At 43.4% G+C, this 22904-nt stretch overlaps 1 protein-coding gene across 1 annotated transcript in view; it reads right to left on the bottom strand.

The window, feature by feature from the left end:
* The window catches only part of LOC124720284 (immunoglobulin domain-containing protein oig-4-like), a 52760-nt gene extending 31792 nt beyond the window's left edge, over positions 1–20968 (bottom strand). Inside the window, exon 1 of the mRNA XM_047245595.1 lies at positions 20810–20968. The gene's annotated coding sequence lies outside the window, so the exon portion shown is untranslated. The remainder of the gene's footprint in view (positions 1–20809) is intronic.
* Positions 20969–22904: the final 1936 nt, after the last annotated feature.

The raw sequence follows: 22904 nt of genomic DNA, 5'->3' as shown, positions 1-22904 counted from the left end.
ATGGTGTAGTTCGCAAACAAGCCGTGCAGCGCTACTGTCGACATGTGTCAGACTAGCTACTTACGTGCAATTAGATTAGATTAGTACTTGTTCCATAGATCATGAATACGACACTTCGTAATGATGTGGAACGTGTCAGGTTAATAAAAGTTGTCTATACAAGATATTACTTTACACAAAATATTACATGACACTTAATATTTTTTTTGTGGGGGTTGGGGAAATTACCCACTTACTGTATCCAAAAATTCATCTAATGAGTAGAAGGAGTTGCCATTAAGAAATTCTTTTAATTTCCTTTTAAATGCTATATAGCTATCTGTCAGACGTTTGATGATTTTAGGTAAGTGACCAAAAACTTTTGTGGCAGCATAATTTACCCCCTTCTGAGCCAAAGTTAGATTTAACCTTGAGTAGTGACGATCATCCTTTCTCCTAGTGTTGCAGCCATGTACACTGCTATTACTTTTGAATTCGTTCGGAGTGTTAATAACAAATTTCATAAGTGAACATATATAATGTGAGGCTACAGTGAAGATCTCTAGCTCTTTAAATAAGTGTCTGCAGGATGATTTTGGATGAGCTCCAGCAATTATTCTGATTACACGCTTTTGTGCAATGAACACTCTTTTACTCAATGATGAGTTACCCCAGAATATGATATCATACGAAAGCAGAGAATGAAAATAGGCCTGGTAAGCTAATTTACTCAGATGTATATCGCCAAAATTTGCAATGACCCTAATAGTATAAGTAGCTGAACTCAAACGTTTCAGCAGATCCTCAGTGTGCTTTTTCCAGTTCAACCCCTCATCAATGCATACACCTAGAAATTTTGAATATTGTGCCTTAGCTACCGATTTTTGATTAATGGTGTCATTCCATTTACTGTGTGGAACTGTATATACTGTGTTTTGTCAAAGTTTAATGAGAACCCATTTGCAGAGAACTACTTGATGATTTTCTGAAAAACATCGTTTACAATTTCACCAGTTAATTCTTGTCTGTTGGGTGTGATAGCTATACTTATATCATCGGCAAAAAGTATCCCATTCTTGATTGTTCCCCAGTTTGAGAAATCACCAGTTTTTTGCATCTTATGTGAACTGCTTATTCCAACTTTCTGCACTCTTCCAGTTAGGTATCATTTAAACCATTTGAGAACTGTCCCATTCATACCACAGTACTTGAGCTTATGTAATAGTATTCCATGATTTACTCAATCAAAAGCCTTTGATAGATCACAAAAAATCCCAACACCTGACTTCCGGTTACTCAGAGCATTTAATATTTCATTAGTGAAAGTATATAGAGCACTTAATATTTCATTAGTGAAAGTACATATAGCATTTTCTGTTGAAAAACCCTACTGGAAACGAAACTGACATTTTGTTAAAGCTTTGTTTCTACAAAGGTGTGAAGATACTCTTCAATACATTACTTTTCCAAGAATTTTGGATAAGGCAGTCAGAGGAGAGATTGGGCGGTAGTTCTTGACATCAGAATATTCACGGTGTTGCCAGATCCACGTCATTGCGCAAACAGGTTTTCTTTTTGCGATAAACAATGCATTGATCCACTCAGAACCATGTTGTTGTTGTGGTCTTCAGTCCAGAGACTAGTTTGATGCAGCTCTCCATGCTACTCTATCCTGTGCAAGCTTCTTCATCTCCCAGTACCTACTGCAACCTACATCCTTCTGAATCTGCTTAGTGTATTCATTTCTTGGTGTCCCTCTACGATTTTTACCCTCCACGCTGCCATCCAGTATTAAATTTGTGATCCCCTGATGTCTCAGAACATGTCCTACCAACAGGTCCCTTCTTCTAGTCAAGTTGTGCCACTAATTCCTCTTCTCCCCAATTATATTCAATATCTCCTCATTAGTTATGTGATCTACCCATCTAATCTTAAGCATTCTTCTGTAGCACCACATTTCGAAAGCTTCTATTCTTTTCTTGTCCAAACTATTTACCATCCATGTTTCACTTCCACATGGCTACACTCCATACAAATACTTTCAGAAACGACTTCCTGACACTTAAATCTATACTTGATGTTAACAAATTTCTCTTCTTGAGAAACGCTTTCCTTGCCATTGCCAGTCTACATTTTATATCTTCTCTACCTCGACCATCATCAGTTATTTTACTCCCCAAGTAGCAAAACTCCTTTACTACTTTTAGTGTCTCATTTCCTAATCTAATTCCCTCAGCATCACCCGACTTAATTCGACTACATTCCATTATCCTCGTTTTACTTTTGTTGATGTTCATCTTATATCCTCCTTTCAAGACCCTGTACATTCCGTTCAGCTGCTATTCCAGGTCCTTTGCTGTTTCTGACAGAATTACAATGTCATCGGCGAACCTCAAAGTTTTTATTTCTTCTCCATGGATTTTAATACCTACTCCGAATTTTTCTTTCGTGTCCTTTACTGATTGCTCAATATAAAGATGGAATAACATCGGAGAAAGGCTACAACCCTGTCTCACTCCCTTCCCAACCACTGCTTCCCTTTCGTGCCCCTCGACTCTTATAACTGCCATCTGGTTTCTGTACAAATTGCAAATAGCCTTTCGCTCCCTGTATTATACCCCTACGACATTCAGAATTTGAAAGAGTGTATTCTAGTCAACTTTGTCACAAGCTTTCTCTAAGTCTACAAATGCTAGAAACGTAGGTTTGCCTTTTCTTAGTCTATTTTCTAAGAGAAGTCATAGGGTCAGCATTGCCTCACGTGTTCCAATATTTCTACGGAATCCAAACTGATCTTCCCCGAGGTTGGCTTTTACCAGTTTTTCCATTCGTCTGTAAAGAATTCGTGTTAGTATTTTGCGGCTGTGTCTTATTAAACTGATAATTCGGTAGTTTTCACATCTGTCAACGCCTGCTTTTTTGGGATTGGGATTATTATATTCTTCTTGAAGTCTTACGGTATTTCGCCTGTCTCATGCATCTTGCTCACCAGATGGTAGAGTTTTGTCAGGACTGGCTCTCCCGAGGCCGTCAGTAGTTCTAAGGGAATGTTATCTACTCCCGGGGCCTTGTTTCGACTCAGGTCTTTCAGTGCTCTGTCAAACTCTTCACCCAGTATCGTATCTCCCATTTCATCTTCATCTACATCCTCTTGCATTTCCATAATATTGTCCTCAAGTACATCGCCCTTGTATAGACTCTCTATATACTCCTTCCACCTTTCTGCTGTCCCTTCTTTGCTTAGAACTGGGTTTCTATCTGAGCTCTTGATATTCATACAAGTGGCTCTCTTTTCTCCAAAGGTCTCTTTAATTTTCCTGTAGGCAGTATCTATCTTGCCCCTCGTGAGATAAGCCTCTACATCATTACATTCGACCTCTAGCCATCCCTGCTTAGCCATTTTGCACTTCCTGTCGATCTCATTTTTGAGACGTTTGTATTCCTTTTATCCTGCTCCAATTAGTTCAATTTTGTATTTTCTCCTTTCATCAATTAAATTCTCTTCTGTTACCCAAGGATTTCTATTAGCCCTCGTCTTTTTACCTACTTGATTCTCAATCGTCAAAAAATGGAAATTTACAAATTTAGGAGTAGCTGCCTTTCTTGCAGTAAGCGATCCTTGTACTGCAATAGGGGTATCTTATTCAGTATAGACTAACGAGAACATCATCACCTCCTGTCGATTAACTTGAGAGAAAGTGTTTTTCGTGTAGCGCGCTCCCTTCTTTCTGTACCGCATTCAGACCCCACGCAAACGCCTGCTCCTATCCTTCACTCAGAGCGAGATAAACACTTCTGCGTCCGTCCTTCATTCAAACGCTCGCGAACAGCCTGGCAAAAGCACAGTGACCTCCATGAAAACTCTGCACTTAAAACCTAAAATACTGACACACACATTCGAAATACTTCTGCACCATTCAAAATCTTTACAGAATGCCGCAAGATGGCGGTATAGTCACATGCACGACAGTTTTATTACTGTTAAAACAATGTCGTCTTACTAGCTGGCGCAGTATTTTGTTTTCAATGCGTGTGTAAAGCACCAATGTTGTGAAAAAAAATGGAAATCTCATGCGAAGATTATCTGCTGTACGAATTATCTACATCTACATCCATACTCCGCAAGCCACCTGACGGTGTGTGGCGGAGGGTACCTTGAGTACCTCTATCGGTTCCCCCTTCTATTCCAGTCTCGTATTGTTCGTGGAAAGAAGGATTGTCGGTATGTCTCTGTGTGGCCTCTAATCTCTCTCATTTTACCCTCATGGTCTCTTCGCGTGATATACGTAGGAGGAAGCAATATACTGCTTGACTCCTCGGTGAAGGTATGTTCTCGAAAATTCAACAAAAGCCCGTACCGAGCTACCGAGCGTCTCTCCTGCAGAGTCTTCCACTGGAGTTTATCTATCATCTCCGTAACGCTTTCGCGATTACTAAATGATTCTGTAACGAAGCGCGCTTCTGTCTGTTGGATCTTCTTTATCTCTTCCATCAACCCTATCTGGTACGGATCCCACACTGCTGAGCAATATTCAAGCAGTGGGCGAACTAGCGTACTGTAACCTACTTCCTTTGTTTTCGGTTAGAATTTCCTTAGGATTCTTCCAATGAATCTCAGTCTGGCATCTGCTTTACGGACGATCAACTTTATATGATCATTCCATTTTAAATCACTCCTAATGCGTACTCCCAGATAATTTATGGAATTAACTGCTTCCAGTTGCTGACCTGCAGTATTGTAGCTAAATGATAAGGGACCTTTCTTTCCATGTATTCGCAGCACATTACACTTGTCTACGTTGGATTCAATTGCCATTCCCTGCACCATGCGTCAATTCGCTGCAGATCCTCCTCATTTCAGTACAATTTTCCATTGTTACAACCTCTCGATACACCACAGCATCATCCGGAAAAAGCCTCAGTGAACCTCCAATGTTATCCACAAGGTCATTTATGTATATTGTGAATAGCAACGATCCTACGACACTCCCCTGCGGCACACCTGAAATCAGTCTTACTGCGGAAGACTTCTCTCCATTGGGAATGACATGCTGTGTTCTGTTATCTAGGAACTCTTCAATTCAATCACACAATTTGTCTGATAGTCCATATGTTTTTACTTTGTTCATTAAACGACTGTGGGGAACTGTATCGAACGCCTTGCAGAAGTCAAGAAACACGGCATCTACCTGTGAACCCGTGTCTATGGCCCTCTGAGTCTCGTGGACGAATAGCGCGAGCCGGGTTTCACACGATCGTCTTTTTCGAAACCCATGCTGATTCCTACAGAGTAGATTTCTAGTCTCCAGAAAAGTCATTATACTCGAACATAATACGTGTTTCAAAATTCTGCGACTGATCGACGTTAGAGATATGGGTCTATAGTTCTGCACATCTGTTCGACGTCCCTTCTTGAAAACGGACATGACCTGTGCCCTTTTCCAATCCTTTGGAACGCTACGCTCTTCTACAGACCTACGGTACACCGCTGCAAGAAGGGGGGCAAGTTCCTTTAGATTTTGTTCACAGTTGGTTTACAGAATGTCTTAGACATTGAGCTTCCATCCGCAATGACTTCCGGGGCGTTCTTCTACTTGGAAAAACCTCTACAATCAAATTAAACGAGTTGCTCAAGGAAGTGAAACTCTTCCATTAAAAAAAAAAGAAAGGCTAAAATTTTTATCTCTCTCATAGCTTTCAGCTGATATATTTTTTTTTTTTTTCATCAGTCTTCTGACTGGTTTGATGCGGCCCACCACGAATTCCTCTCCTCTGCCAACCTCTTAACCTCAGAGTAGCACTTGCAACCTACGTCCTCAATTACTTGCTGGATGTATTCCATCTCTGTTTTCCTCTACAGTTTTTGCCCTCTACAGCTCCCTCTAGTACCATGGAAGTCATTCCCTCATGTCTTATCAGATGTGCTATCATCCTGTCCCTTCTCTTTACCACTGTTCTCCACATATTTCTTTCCTTTCCGATCCTGCGCAGAACCTCCTCACTCCTCACCTTATGAGTCCACCTAATATTCAACATTCGTCTGTAGCACCACATCTCAAATGCTTCGATTCTCTTCTGTTCCAGTTTTGTCACAGTGCATGTTTCACTACCATACAATGCCATATTCAGGACGTACATTCTCAGAAATTTCTTCCTCAGTTTAAGGTCGATATTTGAAATTAGTAGACTTCTCTGGGCCAGGAATGCCCTTTTTGCCATCGCTAGTCTGCTTTTGATGTCCTCCTTGCTCCGTCCGTCATTGGTTTTTTTACTGCCTAGGTAGCAGAATTCCTTAACTTCATCTACTTCGTGACCATCAATCCTGATGTTAAGTTTCTCGCTGTTCTCATTTCTACTACTTCTCATTACCTTCGTCTTTCTCCGATTTACTCTGAATCCATACTCTGTACATCCACATCTACACCTACATGGATACTCTGCAAATGAGATTTTAAAGTCCCTGGCAGAGGGTTCATCGAACACCTTCACAATTCTCTATTACTCCAATCTCGTATAGCGGGCGGAAAGAATGAACACCTATATCTTTCCGTACGATCTCTGATTCCGCTTATTTTACCATGCTGATCGTTTCTCCCTACGTAGGTCGGTGTCAACAAAATATTTTCCCATTCGGAGGAGAAAGTTGGTGATTGGAATTTCGTGAGAAGATTCCGTCGCAACGAAAAACGCCTTTCTTTTAATGATTTCCAGCCCAAATTCTGTATAATTTCTGTGACACTCGCTCCCATATTTCGCGATAATACAAAACGTGCTGCCTTTCTTTGAACTTTTTCGATGTACTCCGTCAGTCCTATCTGGTGAGGATCCCACACCGCGCAGCAGTATTCTAAAAGAGGACGAACAAGTGTAGTGTAGGCAGTCTCCTTAGTAGGTCTGTTACATTTTCTAAGTGTCCTGCCAATAAAACTCAGTCTTTGGTTAGCCTTCCCCACAACATTTTCTATGCCTTCCTTCCAATTTAAATTGTTCATAATTGTAATACCTAGGTATTCAGTTGACTTAGGCTTTTAGATTAGACTGATTTATCGTGTAACCGAAGTTCAACGAGTTCCTTTTAGCACTCTAATGTGGACGACCTCACACTTTTCGTTATTCAAGGTCAACTGCCACTTTTCGCACCATTCCGATATTTCTTCTAAATCGTTTTGCAGTTTGTTTTGATCTTCTGATGACTTCACTAGTCGATAAACGACAGCGTCATCTGCAGACAGCCTAAGACGACTGTTCAGATTGTCTCCCAAATCGTTTATATAGATAAGGAACAGCTAAGGACCTATAACACTCCCTTGGGAAACGCCAGAAGTCACTTGTGTTTTACTCGGTGACTTTCCGTCAATTACCACGAACTGTGACCTCTCTGACAGGAAATCACAAATCCAGTCACATAACTGAGACTATATTCCATAAGCACGCGATTTCCCAACAAGCTGCTTGTGTGATACAGCGTCAAAAGCCTTCCGGAAATCCAGAAATAGGGAATCGATCTGAAATCCCTTGTCAATAGCACTCAACACTTCATGTGAATAAAGGGCTAGTTGTATTTCACAAGAACGATGTTTTCTAAACCCATGTTGGCTGTGTGTCAATAGACAGTTATGAAATGGTTCAAATGGCTCTGAGCACTATTGGACTTAACTTCTGAGGTCATCAGTCCCCTAGGACTTAGAACAACTTAAGCCTAACTAACGTAAGAACATCACACACATCCATGCCCGAGGAAGGATTCGCACCTGCGACCGTAGCGGTCGCGCGGTTACAGACTGTAGCGCCTGGAACCGCTCACCCACACCGGCTGGCTCATAGGGTCAGGGACAAGAAACTAGTGATCACGTTTGTCGATTTAAAAGAAAAAAGCCTACAATAGTATCCATCGCGAATCTCTACTGTCAATTTCTTTGAATTTAAGCCACATCTGGTCTACACTTATATTATTAATCTGGAATGAGTGGAGATTGCCTCTCATGAAGGCGTCAAGTGAATTTTTATCTGCTTTTTTGAATAGGTATATTTTTCGCTTATTTTTTCGAGGATTTGGGGATTGCAATATTGAATCTCGCTACGACAGTCCTGTGTTCACTAATCCCTGAATCGGTTTTGATGCTCGTTAATAGCTCAGGATTATTTGTTGCTACGAGGTTACGTGTGTTTTCACAACCGTTTACTATTCGCGTGGGTTCACGAACTAACTACTCGAAATAATTTTCAGAGAATGCGTTTAGCACAATTTCGGATGATGTTTTATGCGTACCTCCGGATTTGAATATGTATTTTCGCCAACATATCGAGGGTACATTAAAGACACCACCAACTATTATCGTATGAGTCGGGTACGTGTTTGAAATCAAACTCAAGTTTTCATTGAACCTTTCTGCAACTGTATCATCTGAATTGAGAGGTCGGTAAAAGGATCCAATTATTATTCTATTGCGGTTGCCAACAATGACCTCTGCCCATACTAACTCACAGGAAGTATCTACTTCAATTTCGCAACAAGTTAAACTACTTCTGACAGCAACAAACACGCCACCGCCAACCTTGTTTAGCTTATGCTTTCGGAACACAGCTTTAGCGAGCTTCAAGTGCCTGTAACTATTTGAGCATCAGTGCTGTCTATTAGCGCTTGGAGCTCTGCTACTTTCCCAACACAGCTACGACAATTTACAACTGTTATCCTAATGGTACCTGCATCTACGTTCTTGCTGTGTTCAGCCTGCACCCATTGTGGCTGAAGCCCTTCTTGTATTTTCCCGAGACCCTCTAACCTAAAAAACCGCGCAGTCCCCGCCACACAGCCCCTGCTACCCGTAGCCGCCTCCTGCGTATAGTTACACCTGACCTATTCAACGAAACCCGAAACCCAACCACCCATTGGCGCAAGTCCAGGAATCTGCAACCTACACGACCGTTTACCTCCACAAATGAAGAAACCATAGAGCGTTCACGTGAAATGATTCTCTTAGACAGGCGATAGTGGCACATCGTCTGCAAATTAGTCACGGTTCTGCCTACGAAATCACCCACAACGGACGTGGTTTACATAAAGATTGTGCAAGATGGGTCCCAAAACAACTCACACAGTTGCATAAACAAACGCCCTGGGACATCTGCAAAAAAAAAAAAAAAAAAAAAAAAAAAAAAAAAAAAAAAAAAAAAAAAAAAAATTGGATTGCTGTGGTAACGAAGGTGACAACTTTTTAGACAGGGTTATTACTGGTGACGAAACGAGGATCCATCATTAAGAGCCGGAGAGTAAACGGCAGAGTATGGACTGGAAACATCCAAATTCGCCGTGCAAGAAAAAGTTTAAGACCCAACCGTCCGCTGGAAAACTGATGCTTACGGTTTTTTGGGACGCACAATGTCCAGTACTGGAACATTATGGGGAAAGGGGCACAGCAGTAAACAGTGTACGCTACAGTTAGATGCTTACTGCCAGGCTGAAGGCTCCAGTTCGAAGCAAACGCCGAGGATTGCTGTCAGAAGGAGTTGTGCTGTTGCACGACAATGCCCGTCCGCATACTGCTGCCCACACTGCTGAAACGCTCCAGAAACTCAAATTTGAAGTACTGGATCATCCTCCGTGTAGTCCCGATCTTGCCTCTTCTGAATATCACTTCTTTGATCCAGTCAAACAGGCATTAAGGGGCCGTCGATTTGCCTCGGACGAAGCAGTGAAAGAAGCGGCGCATTCCTGGCTCGCAGCTCAACCGAGAACCTTCCTTTATGAGGGCATCAAGAAGCCTGTACAATGATGGACCAACTGCGTCAAAACGCAAGGAGACTATGTCGAAAAATGATGTTCTTCTAAGTTTCCTACTTGATTCGAATAAAATTTTATAACTGCTTTCCGGATAATAATTGACTTACCCTCGTAAAAGGCTAGCGTAGAAAAATTTTGTGGACAGAGTTCCGAGATTTTTTAAACAGACTTTGTACGTGGTTGACGTCAAATATTTAACAGGTTTGTAAAGGAATGAGACGTATGAGCTGTTTTACACATGGGATATTTTATAAAACTAAGAGTTTTCTGGTGTGTGTCTAACTAACTAATCCGTTCACCCGTATCTAGTATTTGCAGTAAAACACGTGTAAATAAGTTGAGCTACGTTTCAAACGGCTACACTACTGCCAACAGTGACTTCCGTAAAATACGTCGGAGTTTCGACGCGAAGTTCAATGACCACATAAAGAAAATACACTGCCGGATAAATAATTGGTACACACTTTTAGAGGCTGCCAGATTACTTAAGCTTTATTGTTGCAACGGTTCTTGTGGATTACAAATGGCTCTGAGCACTATCGGACTTAACATCTGAGGTCATCAGTCCCCTAGACTTGTTGTTGTTGTTGTTGTTGTTGTGGTCTTCAGTCCTGAGACTGGTTTGATGCAGCTCTCCATGCTACTCTATCCTATACAAGATCTTCATCTCCCAGTACCTACTGCAACCTACATCCTTCTGAATCTGCTTAGTGTATTCTTCTCTTGGTCTCCCTCTTCGATTTTTACCCACCACGCTGCCCTCCAATACTAAACTGGTGATCCCTCGATGTCTCAGAACATGTCCTACCAACCGATCCCTTCTTCTTGTCAAGTTGTGCCAAAAGCTCCTCTTCTCCCCAATTCTATTCAATACCTCCTCATTAGTTATGCGATCTACCCATCTAATCTTCAGCATTCTTCTATAGCACCACATTTCGAAAGCTTCTATTCTCTTCTTGTCCAAACTATTTATCATCCATGTTTCACTTCCATACATGGCTACACTCCATAGAAATACTTTCAGAAACGTCTTCCTCACACTTAAATCAATACTCGATGTTAACATATTTCTCTATTTCAGAAAAGTTTTCTTTGCCATTGCCAGTCTACATTTTATATCCTCTCTACTTCGACCATCATCAGTCCTTTACTACTTTAAGTGTCTCATTTCCTAATCTAATTCCCTGAGCATCACCCGACTTAATTCGACTTAATTCCATTACCCTCGTTTTGCTTTTGTGATGTTCATCTTATAGCCTCCTTTCAAGACACTGTCCATTCCGTTCAACTGCTCTTCCAAGTCCTCTGCTGTCTCTGACAGAATTACAATGTCATCAGCGAACCTCAAAGTTTTTATTTCTTCTCCATGGAATTTAATTTCTACTCCGAATTTTTCTTTTGTTTCCTTTATTGCTTGCTCAATATACAGATTGAATAACATTGGGGATAGGCTACAACCCTGTCTCACTCCCTTCCCAACCACTGCTTTCCTTTCATGTCCCTCGACTCTAATAACTGCCATCTAGTTTCTGTACAAATTGTAAATAGCCTTTCGCTCCCTGTTAGAACAACTTAAACCTAACTAACCTAAGGAGATCACACACAACAATGCCCGAAGCAGGATTCGAACATGTGACCGTAGCAGCAGCGCGGTTCTGGACTGAAGCGCCTAGAACCGCTCGGTCACTGCGGCCGGCCCATGTGGATTTCGTGAAATGATAACATTTACAGATCAATAGCACAAGCGGTTCTGAGGTTTCGGGTATCGTCTCCATGGGTGGCAATGGAGGCTCTGCCATCATGTCGATCGTGTAGGCGGGGAATACTGTCCTGGGATACGTTACGCCACGCATGTTCGACGTGTTTGCGTACTCCTATAAGAGTTGTCGCTTGACGATTGACACAAGACACTTCTCGTCCCATCGTATGCCACACGTGCTTGGCAGGTGACAAGTCCAGAGATCGTACTGGCCAGGGAAGCTGCTGTGCATCTTGCACAGCACTAGAGATGGGTAGTTCGCGAACGAACTGGTGCAAAGGAACGGTTCACCAAGCTGAACGAAAGGACCGAGGAACGAATCCCAAGGAACGAACGGTTCATAGTTGACTTCGGTCGCGGCGGTCTACTTATAGTTCCCAGGAACGAGGAACGATCGGTTAATAGTTCACTTCGGTCGCGACGGTCTACTTATAGTTTCCGGGAACGAGAAACGATCGATTCATAGTTCACTTCGGTCGCGACGGTCAACTTATAGTTCCCGGGAATGAGGAAAGATCGGTTCATAGTTCACTTCAGTCGCAGGGGCTACTTACAGCTCCCGGGAACGAGGAATGATAGGTTCATAGTTCACTTCAGTCGTGGCAGCCTACTTATAGTTCCTGGGAACGAGGAACGATCGTTGAATAGGTCACTTCAGTCGTTGCAGTCTACTTATAGTTCCTGGGAATGAGGAACGATCGGTTCATAGTTCACTTCAGTCGCAGCGGTCTACTTATAGTTCCTGGGAATGAGGAATGATCAGTTCATAGTTCACTTTGGTTGCGGCAGTCAAGTTATAGTTCCCGGGAAGGAGAAATGATTGGTTCATAGTTCAATTCAGTCACAGCGGTCTACTTATAGTTCCCAGGAACGAGGAACGATCGATTCATAGTTCACTTCGGTCACGGCAGTGTCCTGATGGTTGTGGCGGTCTACTTATAGTTCCTGGGAATGAGGAACGATCAGTTCATAGTTCACTTCGGTCATGGCAGCCTACTTATAGTTCCTGGGAACGAGGAACGATCGATTCATAGTTCACTTCGGTCGTGGCGGTCTACTTATAGTTCCTGGGAACGAGAAATAATTGGTTCATAGTTCACTTCGGTCGCGGCAGTCTCCTTATGGTTGTGGCGGTCTACTTATAGTTCCTGGGAATGAGGAACGATCAGTTCATAGTTCACTTCACTCATGGCAGTCTACTTATAGTTCCCAGAACGAGAAATGATCGGTTCATAGTTCACTTCGGTTGCGGCAGTCTACCTATAGTTCCCGGGAACGAGGAATGATCGGTCCATAGTTCGGTCACGGCAGTCTACTTATAGTTCCTGGGAATGAGAAACAATTGGTTCATAGTTCACTTCGGTCGCGGCAGTCTACTTATAGTTCCCAGGAACGAGGAACGATCGATTCATAGTTCACTTCGGTCGCGGCAGTGTCCAGATGGTTGTGGCGGTCTACTTATAGTTCCTGGGAATGAGGAACGATCAGTTCATAGTTCACTTCACTCATGGCAGTCTACTTATAGTTCCCAGAACGAGAAATGATCGGTTCATAGTTCACTTCGGTTGCGGCAGTCTACCTATAGTTCCCGGGAACGATGAATGATCGGTCCATAGTTCGGTCACGGCAGTCTACTTATAGTTCCTGGGAATGAGAAACAATTGGTTCATAGTTCACTTCGGTCGCGGCAGTCTACTTATAGTTCCCAGGAACGAGGAACGATCGATTCGTAGTTCACTTCGGTCGCGGCAGTGTCCTGATGGTTGTGGCGGTCTACTTATAGTTCCTGGGAATGAGGAACGATCAGTTCATAGTTCACTTCACTCATGGCAGTCTACTTATAGTTCCCAGAACGAGAAATGATCGGTTCATAGTTCACTTCGGTTGCGGCAGTCTACCTATAGTTCCCGGGAACGATGAATGATCGGTCCATAGTTCGGTCACGGCAGTCTACTTATAGTTCCTGGGAATGAGAAACAATTGGTTCATAGTTCACTTCGGTCGCGGCAGTCTACTTATAGTTCCCAGGAACGAGGAACGATCGATTCGTAGTTCACTTCGGTCGCGGCAGTGTCCTGATGGTTGTGGCGGTCTACTTATAGTTCCTGGGAATGAGGAACGATCAGTTCATAGTTCACTTCACTCATGGCAGTCTACTTATAGTTCCCAGAACGAGAAATGATCGGTTCATAGTTCACTTCGGTTGCGGCAGTCTACCTATAGTTCCCGGGAACGAGGAATGATCGGTCCATAGTTCAGTCACGGCAGTCTACTTATAGTTCCTGGGAATGAGAAACAATTGGTTCATAGTTCACTTCAGTCGCGGCAGTCTACTTATAGTTCCCGGGAACGAGGAACGATCGGTTCATAGTTCACTTCAGTCGCAGCGGTCTGCTTATAGTTCCCAGGAACGAGGAACGATCGGTTCATAGTTCACTTTGGTCGCGGCAGTCTCCTTATGGTTGTGGCGGTCTACTTATAGTTCCTGGGAATGAGGAACGATCAGTTCATGGTTCACTTCGGTCATGGCAGTCTACTTATAGTTCCTGGGAATGAGGAACGATCACTTCATAGTTCACTTCGGTCGCGGCGGTCTACTTATAGTTCCTGGGAACGAGAAAAGATTGGTTCATAGTTCACTTCGGTCGCGGCAGTCTACCTATAGTTCCCGGGAACGAGGAACGATTGGTTCATAGTTCACTTTGGTCGCGGCGGTCTACTTATAGTTCCTGGGACCGAGGAACGATCAGTTCATAGTTCACTTTGGTTGTGGCAGTCTAGTTATAGTTCCCGGGGAACGAGGAACGATCGGTTCATAGTTCACTTCAGTCGCGGCGGTCCACTTATAGTTCCTGGGAATGAGGAACAATTGGTTCATAGTTCACTTCGGTCGCGGCAGTCTACTTATAGTTCCAAGGACGAGGAACGATCGGTTCGTAGTTCACTTCTGTCGCGGCAGTCACTTGGGCAGTTCTCGTTCCAGCCTGGGTCGCGTGCTCGTCTCAGTCTCGGCCTCCCTCGGCCGCACTCGTCGTTCTTCGCATGACCGCCTGTCTCGGTTCCACTGCCCACTGCTTCCAGTTAGTTCAGTGTCCAGTAGTTCGTTTCGTTCACTGCGCTCGCCAATTTTAAATGTGCTCCAAACTGTTCTTGCACTTGGTTCTGGCTATTCAGCATCCACGACCGGTAATCAAAAAGTATTTTATAGTTAGGTAAATTACATAAAAAGTACGTCGTATGTAATAGGTACGTCTTTTCAGGTAACAATAGGGCATATCAACTCAGTTCATTATATCGATGACCAGCAGAAGACATACTTATAACTAGGCAAGTTTTCTTTTTTTTTGTTATTCATAATTTTTTTGGTTTCATCGACTTGATTTAGCATCTTTCAATAATTTCCTTAGATTTAGTGTAAGAAAATTCATATAAAACGATTTTCGTGTCTCTTTGATATACAAACCATTACATTTAGGAAGGCTCTAATTATTTTTTAAGTTTGGTTGTTTCCAATTTGCATTACCTGCTAGTTTGGTTTCTTTGGAAAAAAAAAAAAAAAAGAACTTGGGTTGTGGGTCATTCTGGCTCAGTAGGAAAAGTGGTGCCTCTCCAATTGAAAAGACGTAGATTGCCATAAAATCATATTGACTTATTATCTCAAAAACATTTGTTCAGAAGGAGCTTTGAAACAAAAACTTTATTACTGCGAACTTCATTATTATTATTATTTCTGCATTAACTTTAATAATGCGACATAAAAACCTAATTTTTACTAAGCATGTGACGCAAGTATGATGAGAAAACCACATTTTATTTTATGCTTCCATAAAGTCTCTACTTCGCCCACGAACTTTGAGACAACGTGAAGTATATATAGGGTCTAAACGATTATTATTTACAACGAGGCATAGCTATGTAGTGGATGTGGAAACGAAGAATTTTATACAAGACACTTGTGGTCTATTAAGTTCGGAAGCAGCCACCAACAGGTTACAAGACTGCTTGAGCTATAACCCATACGCGTCGCGTGAGATTTTCATGTTCTCTACTCCAGCTCTCTAAACATCGTCATCGATTGTTTCGCAATTGTTGCTTGCATTAGCTTGTTATTTCTTCACTACCTAATTATTACATGTTTGTCTGTTTGTTGTATCTGCTTGTAACGCGCAACCCATCGTCCGTAATTGGCGAGCAGTCTGTACTCGGGGCCGGTTTTCCGTGCGCCACCCTATATTATTTCCCTGCAATGAGCCTCACAACGCTACAGTTGGCTAAGCGAGAGGTTCTGCAGAATCACAGAAATTATTTCTAAAAGTGTGTAAGAATTCTGTAATGAATAAAACCTCTCTACTCCAGTGGGGAGGCAAATGTACCCTCTTGGTGCCCTCCATCCTTCAGTCACCTACACTACTAGTTTTCAGTTTTTCATATACTAAGCGCAAATGAACGGTTCCCAAAAAAGAACGACCAGCAGTGAACTAGTTCCCAAGGATGAACGAGTTTGCCCATCTCTACACAGCACGTTCACTTTCTTGGGCAGTGTGTGCTTGAGCATTATCCTTTTGGAACAACAAACCACCTCCGTTTTGAAAGGATGGCAAAAGAACAGCTCCAGCAACTTTCTGCACGTAGCGAGCGCTCGTTTGCGCCCTCTACAGAAAAACCAAAGGTAAACGAGAGTTCCGGATTATCGCACCCCAGACCATAAGACCAGAGGTGTGTCTCGAACGAATCCACTCTACATCTGCATCTACGCTATGTGGTCAAAAGTATCCGGACACCTGGCTGAAAATGACTTACAAGTTCGTGGTACCCTCCATCGGTATTACTGGAATTCAATATGGTGTTGGCCCACCCTTAGCCTTGACGACAGCTTCCACTCTCGCAAGCATAAGTTCAATCAGGTGCTGGAAGGTTTCTTGGGGAATGGCAGCCCATTCTTCACGGAGTGCTGCACTGAGGAGAGGTATCGATGTCGATCGGTGAGGCCTGGCACGAAGTCGGCGTTCCAAAACATCCCAGAAGTGTTCTATAGGATTCAGGTCAGGACTCTGTGCAGGCCAGTCCATTACAGGGATGTTACTGTCGTGTAACCACTCCGCCACAGGCCGTGAATTATGAACAGGTGTTCGATCGTGTTCAAAGATCGCCATCCCCCAATTGTTCTTCAACAGTGGGGAGCAAGAAGGTGCTTAAAACATCAATGTAGGCTTGTGCTGTGATAGTGCCACGCAAAACAACAAGGGGTGCAAGCCCTCTCCAAGGAAAACACGACCACACCATAACACCACCGCCTCCGAATTTTACTGTTGGCAGATGACTTTCACCGTGCATTCGCCATACCCACACCCTGCCATCGGATCGCCACATTGTGTACCGTGATTCTTCACTCCACACAACGTTTTCCCACTGTTCATGTGTACAATGTTTACGCTCCCTACACCAAGCGAGGCGTCGCTTGCCATTTACCGGCGTGATGTGTGGCTTACGAACAGCCACTCGACCACGAAATCCGAGTTTTCTCACCTCCGCCCTATCTGTCATAGTACTTGCAGTGGATCCTGATGCAGTCTGCAATTCCTGTGTCATGGTCTGGATAGATGTCAGCCTATTACACATTACAACCCTCTTCAACTGTCGGTGGTCTCTGTCAGTCAACAGACGAGGTCGGCCTGTACGCTTTTGTGCTGTACGTGTCCCTTCACGTTTCCACTTCACTATCACAACGGGAACAGTGGACCTAGGGATGTTTAGCAGTGTGGAAATCTCGCGTGCAGTCGTATGACACAAGTGACACCCAATCACCTGACCACGTTCCAAGTCCGTGAGTTCCGCGGAGCGCCCCATTCTGCTCTCTCCCGACGTCTAATGATTACTGAGGTCGCTGATATGGAGTACCTGGCACTAGATGGCAGGACAATGCACCTAATATGAAAAGCGTATGTTTTTTGTGTGTCACGATACTTTGATAACGTAGTGTACATGGATACTGCGCAAGTCACACTTAAGTGCCTACAAAAAGAGTTCATGGAGTAAAGGCACGCCCCAAGGAATAATAGGGCTTGAAACTACTTTGCTTTGGTAATCATCGTATATTAAAGTTTAGGAATCGGTAAGATAAGAAGAGATATTTCGAAATATGTACTGAGCTATATAATTTAATAAATTTCTGTAAATATCGCGGAGAGACCGCTGCAAGAGACATTACACGTTCTGAGAACTTTTCAAACCACTCTCGTACTAGAGACAGCTGTAGAGGGCAAAAACTGTAGAGGAAGACAGAGACTGGGATTTCATCCAGCAGATAACTGAGCATGTAGAGTGCAGTTGCTTCTCTGAGATGAAGAGGTTGGTGCAGAAGCGAATTTCATGGCGGCCACATCAAACCAGTCACAAGACTGAGGACTCGAAGAAATAAATAAAATGAACAAAATAAGAAATGAAGTCCAGGTGGTATTTTTTTAAAATCCTAATTATAGTAGGAGGCGTGTTTCTTAAGTAAATACCGTTATGAAATTAAAAAAAAGACGTGTTAAGATATCTCAATAATTTTACTTTCACATGAAAGCCTGTACCTTAATCTACGCACAGACGCCATTACAGTCTGATTCTTCCTTGTTTACGTTGTGTACTGAGTGTTTAAGATGCCTCCAATAATCGTGAGTCCCACCAACTGTGAAGTACGGGCTCTTATAAGATTTCTTGGAGCTAAAGGCCAAAAAGTGATCGATATTCATCGTGAGATCTGTGCAGTTTACGCAGAAAACATTATGAGTCATGGAATGGAAGAAAGTGGGTGAGAGCATTTAAAGATGGCCACACAAATGTGCACGATGAATGACGGAATGGGCGTCCTTCGGTCGTTAATGAAAATTTGGTGCAGGAAGTGGACAATAAGGTGAGAGAAAACAGACGCTTTACGATTTCCTCCTTGCGGGATGACTTTCCTAATGTTTCTCGTAGTGTTTTGTATGGCATTGTGGCGGAGCACTTGAACTACCGAAAATTGTGCGCGCGTTGAGTACCGAAAATGTTGACGGATGTGCGCAAAACCAAACGTTTAGACAGTGCATTGACTTTCCTTGAGCGGTACCACAACGACGGTGATGATTTCTTAAGCCAAATTGTTACGGGCGATGAAACATGGGTGGCCTACGCCACACCAGAATCAAAACAACAGTCCATGGAAGTTGACCAAGGGCATCGTTTTGCTGTAAGAGAATGCCCGTCCACATGTGGCGAATCACGTCTTTTCGATGGGAAACTCTAGATCATCCTCCGTACAGCCCCGATCTTGCAACCAGTGACTACCTGTTCCTGCACTTGAAGAAACACCCGGGCGGTCAGCGTCTTCGAGACGATGACGAAGTCAAAACAGTGGTGATGCAGTGGTCAACAAGTCAGGCGGCAGACTTCTATGAGGAGGGTATTCAAAGACCTGAGTCGAAACAAGGCCCCGGGAGTAGAAAATATTCCAATAGAATTACTGACAGCCTTGGGAGAGCCAGTCCTGACAAAACTCTACCATCTGGTGAGCAAGATGTATGAGACAGGCGAAATACCCTCAGACTTCAAGAAGAATATAGTAATTCCAATCCCAAAGAAGGCAGGTCTTGACAGATGTGAAAATTACCGAACTATCAGTTTAATAAGTCACTGCTGCAAAATACTAACGCGAATTCTTTACAGACGAATGGAAAAACTAGTAGAAGCCGACCTCGGGGAAGATGAGTTTGGATTCCGTCGAAATGTTGGAAAACATGAGGCAATACTGACCCTACGACTTATCTTAGAAAATAGATTAAGGAAAGGCAAACCAACGTTTCTAGCATTTGTAGACTTAGAGAAAGCTTTTGGCCATGTTGACTGGAATACTCTCTTTCAAATTCTAAAGGTGGCAGGGGTAAAATACAGGGAGTGAAAGGCTATTTACAATTTGTACAGAAACCAGACGGCAGTTATAAGAGGCGAGGGGCATGAAAGGGATGCAGTGGTTGGGAAGGGAGTGAGACAGGGTTGTAGCCTATACCCTATGTTATTCAATCTGTATATTGAGCAAGCAGTAAAGGAAACAAAAGAAAAATTCGGAGTAGGAATTAAAATCCATGGAGAAGAAATAAAAACTTTGAGGTTCGCCGATGACATTGTAATTCTGTCAGAGACAGCAAAGGACTTGGAAGAGCAGTTGAACGGAATGTACAGTTGTCTTGAAAGGAGGATATAAGATAAACATCAACAAAAGCAAAACGACGATAATGGAATGTAGTCGAATTAAATCGGGTGATGCTGCGGGAATTAGATAAGGAAATGAGATGCTTAAAGTAGTAAAGGAGATTTGCTATTTGGGGAGCAAAATAACTGATGACGGTCGAAGTAGAGAGGATATTAAATGTAGACTGGCAATGGCAAGGAAAGCGTTTCTGAAGAAGAGAAATTTGTTAACATCGAGTATAGATTTAAGTGTCAGGAAGTCGTTTCTGAAAGTATTTGTATGGAGTGTAGCTATGTATGGAAGTGAAACATGGACGATAAATAGTTTGGAGAAGAAGAGAATAGAAGCTTTCGAAATGTGGTGCTGCAGAAGGATGCTGAAGATTAGGTGGGTAGATCACATAACTAATGAGGAGGCATCGAATAGAATTGGGGAGAAGAGGAGTTTGTGGCACAACTTGACTAGAAGAAGGGATCGGTTGGTAGGACATGTTCTGAGGCATCAAGGGATCACCAATTGAGTATTAGAGGGAAGAGTGGAGGGCGAAAATCGTAGAGCAAGAGATGAATGCAGTAAGCAAATTCAGAAGGACGTAGGTTGCTGTAAGTACTGGGAGATGAAACAGCTTGCACAGGATAGAGTAGCATGGAGAGCTGCATCGAACCAGTCTCAGTACTGAAGACCACAACAGCAACATTCAAAAACTGGTACAACGTTACGACAAGTGCATCAGTATTGACGGAAATTATGTAGAAAAGTAGATTAAGGTAGTGGCTTTCATGTAAAAATAAAATTATCGAGATATCTTAGCAGGTCTTTTTATAATTTCAAAACTGTAGTTACTTAAAAAACACGCCTCGTACTTCCTCTAACACACGATTGCCAACGTTCGCTCAATTTCGCCCAGTTACCATGTCATCTGTACCGTTGAACAATTTGACATTAGATGGGAGGTCCAGTGCTGGTCGAACGTCAAATGTGGAGCGGGGAACGAGTTCATGCAATCTCCAACAAGACAGCTGTTTCCTGACAATAATTTTTTTTTCGTTCCCCACAAATTTCCCACCGTGGTACTTACCGAGTCGTGTGGGTGGGGGGGAAGTGAGCGAGAGAGTGATAGACGGCTGGCCGGCTCTCGGGGCGTCCTTGATGCGGCCGCGGTGTGTGGCAGGAGAGTGCTTCAGCTGCGGGCCTCCCGGCGGCGTTTTGCTGCAACGTGAGACAGACTAGCAGCCGCTCCACGGGGCGGTGGGATTTTCCCTCTGGCGGGCGCGGAGCGAGGTGAATGGTGGAGGGGGGAGGGTTGAGTGAGGAGGAGTAGGGGAGGGAGGAAGGGAGGGGGAGCCCCGGCCGATGTGACGGGAAGTTCGTCGTTGGAGGCCTTGCTCAACCGCTCGCCGATTGCGGCGTTAGCCAATGGTGCCAATCCCCCCCTCGCCTATTAAACAGACACGTACAGCCTGCTACAGAATACGCGCGACACTTAGAGGCGGCTCTCAATCCAAGGGCGTACCCAGCATCTGAACTAGGGGGGGGCAGGTCATACTAGTCTCAGGAAACAAGGACTCGAGACAACATACAGCACTTCTTATTAAAGAAAGCAATACACCAGTGAAAATCTAGAATGAGATTTTCACTCTGCAGCGCAGTGTGCGCTGATATGAAACTTCCTGGCAGATTGAAACTGTGTGCCCGACCGAGACTCGAACTCGGGACCTTTGCCTTTCGCTGGCAAGTGCTCTACCATCTGAGCTACCGAAGCACGACTCACGCTCAGTCCTCACAGCTTTACTTCTGCCAGTACCTCGTCTCCTACCTTCCAAGGTACCTAAGCCATGTCTCCGCAGTATCCTTTCTTTCAGGAGTGCTAGTTCCGCAAGGTTCGCAGGAGAGCTTCTGTAAAGTTTGGAAGGTAGGAGACGAGGTACTGGCAGAAGTAAAGCTGTGAGCACCGGGCGTGAGTCGTGCTTCGGTAGCTCAGTTGGTAGAGCACTTGCCCGCGAAAGGCAAAGGTCCCGAGTTCGAGTCTCGGTCGGGCACACAGTTTTAATCTGCCAGGAAGTTTCATATCAGCGCACACTCCGCTGCAGAGTGAAAATCTCATTCTGGAAACATCCCCCAGGCTGTGGCTAAGCCATGTCTCCGCAATATCCTTTCTTTCAGGAGTGCTAGTTCTGCAAGGTTCGCAGGAGAGCTTCTGTAAAGTTTGGAAGGTAGGAGACGAGATACTGGCAGAAGTAAAGCTGTGAGGACGGGGCGTGAGTCGTGCTTGGGTAGCTCAGCCGGTAGAGCACTTGCCCGCGAAAGGCAAAGGTCCCGAGTTCGAGTCTCGGTCGGGCACACAGTTTTAATCTGCCAGCAAGTTTCAGTGAAAATCTGCTTCTAATAAACATTTTAAATACAAGAATGCACTTGTACAATCCGAGGAAACATGCAGCATTTCTTATTAAATAAAACAGCAAACTAGTGAAAAACTGCTTTCAATAAACATTTTAAATATAAGAATGCACTTTTTTAAAAATACAACTTTTTAATTCAGTAATAATCTTCTACGATTTGCTGCAAATTTCTCAATTAATTTCTTCTCTAACATCTCGCAGTTTTCTTTTACATAACTGCGGTGTACGCTCATCTGGCACAATCCTGCGAGCCTTTCTACTCACATAGTGCTTCTGAGCCACGTCTCCACTCTTCGAAGTGTGCTGAAGGATCGTTCCACAGTCGCTGTTGTGCATGGAATAGTGCTCAATATTTTTAGTGCTTTTTTCATGCTACGGAAAAAAAATATTGGTCTCGTTAAACAGGTCAACAACTTCCACATCCTTTAATTTAGCTTCAGTTATATTCTTCTTCCTCCACAAATTGTACCGTAGTTCCAGTTCTCCGGCAATATCATCCAATCCATGAAATGTTTTCAACAATTCTGTAGTTTTAAGGAATTCTGTTACACTAGAATTGCTCATATTCAAGGGATGTAGCTTACTTAGAGCAAAAGCTGGTGTATTTTCTGGTAAAAATCGTATATTTAATGATGACATGAATGATTAGATGTATGGTATTAACAGCGAACATCGCCAGTATTGGTTGTCATTTTGGGATGGTGGATTGTTTCTGAATTTTTGCTTGCAAGCAAAACGTGGAACAGTAATTCATATTTCCAGTTCCTCTGCTAT

Source organism: Schistocerca piceifrons, chromosome 11, assembly GCF_021461385.2.
Source record: "Schistocerca piceifrons isolate TAMUIC-IGC-003096 chromosome 11, iqSchPice1.1, whole genome shotgun sequence".
NCBI classification, from domain to species: Eukaryota; Metazoa; Arthropoda; class Insecta; order Orthoptera; family Acrididae; genus Schistocerca; species Schistocerca piceifrons.
The sequence above is the reverse complement of the archived record's forward strand: the minus strand, read 5'-3'. Positions and strand labels throughout refer to the sequence as shown.